A 4,005-nucleotide genomic window follows, 5' to 3' on the forward strand; every position below is an offset into this window, starting at 1 on the left:
CTTTTGAGCTTACGCTCTTAATCAGGATCTATACAAAAAAATCCATAAAACAGTACAAAATCTTAAAATATAAAAACTACTTATTAAAATATTTTGCATTGAAATATACACGATTAAAAATTCATCAAAACGAATGTACTATGCATAGTGCTTTCCGTTATTTCATTCTCTGATTTGGTTTATCAAAATATATCCTATATATATATATATACATATATATACATATATATATACACAAAAATTAGTTATTTAATAGAAATTTATAAAGGCAATTCGTGAAACTTACTGAATTGAAACGTGCATTTACCTTGATTTAGCTTAGGGGTGTTACCCTCTTGGTCTCTGCTCTGGTATTGTGGAATGAAATCGTTCGCTTATTGCTGACGTGGCGATAGAATTTCGTAAATCCGTTAATTAGCATATAATTAATTATGTAACCGAAAAGACAGAAGTTTCAGAATAATAATTAAATGGACTAACTTTGTATAGGGGAGATGCTATTCATCAACATTGATATCTTTCGGGTAAAGGATTTGTAATTTTTTAATCCAAAACGATTCTCTTCTCTTGATAATTGATTCTTGTTTATTAATGATACGCTCAATACCTATAATTGATATATCTTCTATTGAATGATTAGCTTGATTAAAATGACGGCCAACTGGTAAGTTTTTACTTGATGGGAAATTATGATGTTTAATGTCTGATTTATGATTTGTGAATCTAGTGTAAAGGGATGTAGTGGTTTTCCCCACGTATTGTTTTCCGCATTTTTGGCATGTGATTAAATAAATTAACCAATGCATTTTGTCATGAATAAGTGTTGTGATTGGGAAGGATTGTCGGGTTACATTACTGGTGAATTTCTTAGTTGCTTTTATAAATGGTCTGACAGAGCATATTTTTGAGGGGCACTGAATAAAACCAGCAATAAGCGAACGATTTCATTCCACAATACCAGAGCAGAGACCAAGAGGGTAACACCCCTAAGCTAAATCAAGATAAATGCACGTTTCAATTCAGTAAGTTTCACGAATTGCCTTTATAAATTTGTATTAAAGAACTAATTTGTGTGTATATATATGTATATATATAGAGTATATTTTGATAAACAAAATCAGAGAATGAATTAACGGAAAGCACTATGCATGGTACATTCATTTTGATGAATTTTTAATCGTAGGTTATTTTTAATGCAAAATATTTTAATAAGTAATTTTTATATTTTAAAATTTTGTACTGTTTTATGGATGTTTTTGTATAGATCCTGGTGAAGAGCGTAAGCTCGAAAGCTTGATTCCGTAATTAAAGACGTTTTGTTCCATCCAAGCCTCCGACTATTTCTTTCATTTATACATAAGAGGCACGTTTCAACAGGCTCTGAAAGCAATCAATTTCTTTCGCTATATGATATTTTACTTATTGCAATCTTGTATCTCTTGTCTACGACTAAGAAGATCGCGTTTGAAATGGATGACAACACGGTCAATTGTTGCAACAATCGGTAGATGTTAATATATATAGCCACAAATAAAACAACAGAAGCCTCTCTATTATACACTTATTAAGGAATTATTTATTTTCCAATAGGGATTACAGGTTGGGGACTTATAATAAAGGGAATCTCAACTAACCTAATGAACTACTCACGTGAGACCTCCGGGAGCGTACGCCTGTATTGGTAGAACAATAATTACTGTGAAAATTCCAATAAAATTAGAGTTCAGGATAAAGCGAAATCTAATAAAGTTCGAAGAAAAGTTCAGGAACAAAGGCCAACAGCAAGTATAGTTGCAAACAAGGGGGGGGGGGGGGGGGGGGGGGGGGGGGGGGGGGGGGCGAAATGAAGAATAAAGTCTTGGGCCGTAGGCCCAAGCCTAGGTTGCGTACCAGCTCTGGCGCCTATAGCCTTTTAATTGATTTTAAGCAATGCAATTAACATTTATTTCCATACGAAATTTTTAAAATATCCACTGGCGGATCCATTAATTTGAAATAGAGCTGGGCCCAGAAAGGGACAATTACAGAGGGAAAGTGTAGATCACCTCCGCCCCACTATGGTTGGGGCTGAGGTAAGAAAATTAATAATTATGGCACCTTGTTCAGACTAAATTTGAATATAATTTTCATTTTTCTCCACTTTCAAATTTCGAAAAAAAAAATTAGGGATAGTGGGCCGTCTGGGCCCATTGAATCTACCACTGAAATACTCATCATGAAAAGTTTTTTAAATTATCCTTTTAGCCATAATTATGCCCGCTTATATTTTTCGTGCAAACTAACATTCATAAAAAGAAATGATTTATTAACTACTGATTAGCTTGTGACGTATTCAAAATTCGAACCATGAAAAACAAATAAGATAAACTTAAAACAGTGATTAATTTAGTCTTTTTGCATGTACACTACTATTAAAATCAATCAAGAGATTTTTGCTTTTCTTCCCTTTTTGAATTTTACACTTTTGTATTAGTAATATTACGACTACACTATTGTGAGTGGAAATAATATCAGTCTTTTGTCAAAGTGAAATCGCCTCCACCTGACGAAATAACGCAAAATTATCAGCCATATATACTACTCCAAAAGCTCCAATAAATACGAAATGGTTCTTATCGCAACATTTTTGTTTAAGAGCAAGAATAGCCTATCAAAAGTGTTTCACGCTGACATTACCTGTTTTTAGGTCATTTTTGTCTTTCCGCAGTCGTATCTGGAAAATACTTGTCGGATTTTTGTATTCTCTTCTGCATTTGGAAGGCAATTCTTTTTTGATTGCTTTAGTATTTGTTTCAATTGTATTGCTTGAAAAAGTCATTTCTCTATGGTTAAAACCAACCGTTGATTATGTGACGGGAACCCGAACTTCCGCAGGGGTTCTGTAATAATCAATACCGTATACAGTATACTCGCTGTCTCTTATACACATCTAGATGTGTATAAGAGACAGCTTTTGTATTAGTAATATTACGACTACACTATTGTGAGTGGAAATAATATCAGTCTTTTGTCAAAGTGAAATCGCCTCGACCTGACGAAATAACGCAAAATTATCAGCCATATATACTACTCTAAAAGCTCCAATAAATACGAAATGGTTCTTCTTGCAACATTTTTGTTTAAGAGCAAGAATAGCCTAGCAAAAGTGTTTCACGCTGACATTACCTGTTTTTAGGTCATTTTTGTCTTTCCGCAGTCGTATCTGGAAAATACTTGTCGGATTTTTGTATTCTCTTCTGCATTTGGAAGGCAATTCTTTTCTGATTGCTTTAGTATTTGTTTCAATTGTATTGCTTGAAAAAGGTCACCGTCATTTTTCACTTTTCTATTGGTGCTATGCTGACCGCCAACCGCGCGTAGAGGCTGCATTTTGACCTCTTTTTAGTGACTTTATTTAAATTGCCATTTCGGCTGTTCACCAATCAAATATCTTGTTGTGCATTCCCCCCAGTAAACGGAAATCTGAATATTCATATAAAATATATAAATTGCAATTGGATAAAAAAAAATCACCATCAAAACACTAATTTCAATATGAATGAACAATCCTGTCTAGGAATTATGCCAGCAAAAATGCGAAACTTTGATATAGCCTTCCGCCACCATTGTCAGAGGTCTGAATGCCCTGGCCTTAAAAGAAAAAAAAATACCTCTAGCGACTTCGTTGGCTTTAAATTGCCATTTCGGTTGTTCACCAATCAAATATCTTGTTGTTCATTCCCCAGTAAACGGAAAGCTGAATATTCATAGATTCTTCTTATATAAAATATATTTACTTACTTAAACAATATTTTGTGAGGGTGGTCCATCCAGCCTGAGCTGATCAATTGGGACCCTCAGTACATACAATTAGAACATAAGTATAAAAAATTAAACATGATCTTTAACATAAACAAATTAATTGAATTAAACCAGAATATGAATTCCCATTGGTTGAAAAAAAAATCACCATCAAAACATTAATTTCAATATGAATGAACAATCCTGTCTAGGCATTATGCCCGC

General features: G+C 33.6%; 1 protein-coding gene across 1 annotated transcript in view; it reads right to left on the reverse strand.

Annotated features, from left to right (window-relative positions):
* The window catches only part of LOC117116134 (DDB1- and CUL4-associated factor 13-like), a 25,032-nt gene extending 24,687 nt beyond the window's left edge, over window positions 1-345 (reverse strand). Inside the window, exon 1 of the mRNA XM_033260114.1 lies at window positions 287-345. The gene's annotated coding sequence lies outside the window, so the exon portion shown is untranslated. The remainder of the gene's footprint in view (window positions 1-286) is intronic.
* Between the last annotated feature and the right edge of the window lie 3,660 nt (window positions 346-4,005).

Source organism: Anneissia japonica, unplaced genomic scaffold (assembly GCF_011630105.1).
Source record: "Anneissia japonica isolate Jap-2015-1 unplaced genomic scaffold, ASM1163010v1 scaffold287861_len940595_cov192, whole genome shotgun sequence".
NCBI classification, from domain to species: domain Eukaryota; kingdom Metazoa; phylum Echinodermata; class Crinoidea; order Comatulida; family Comatulidae; genus Anneissia; species Anneissia japonica.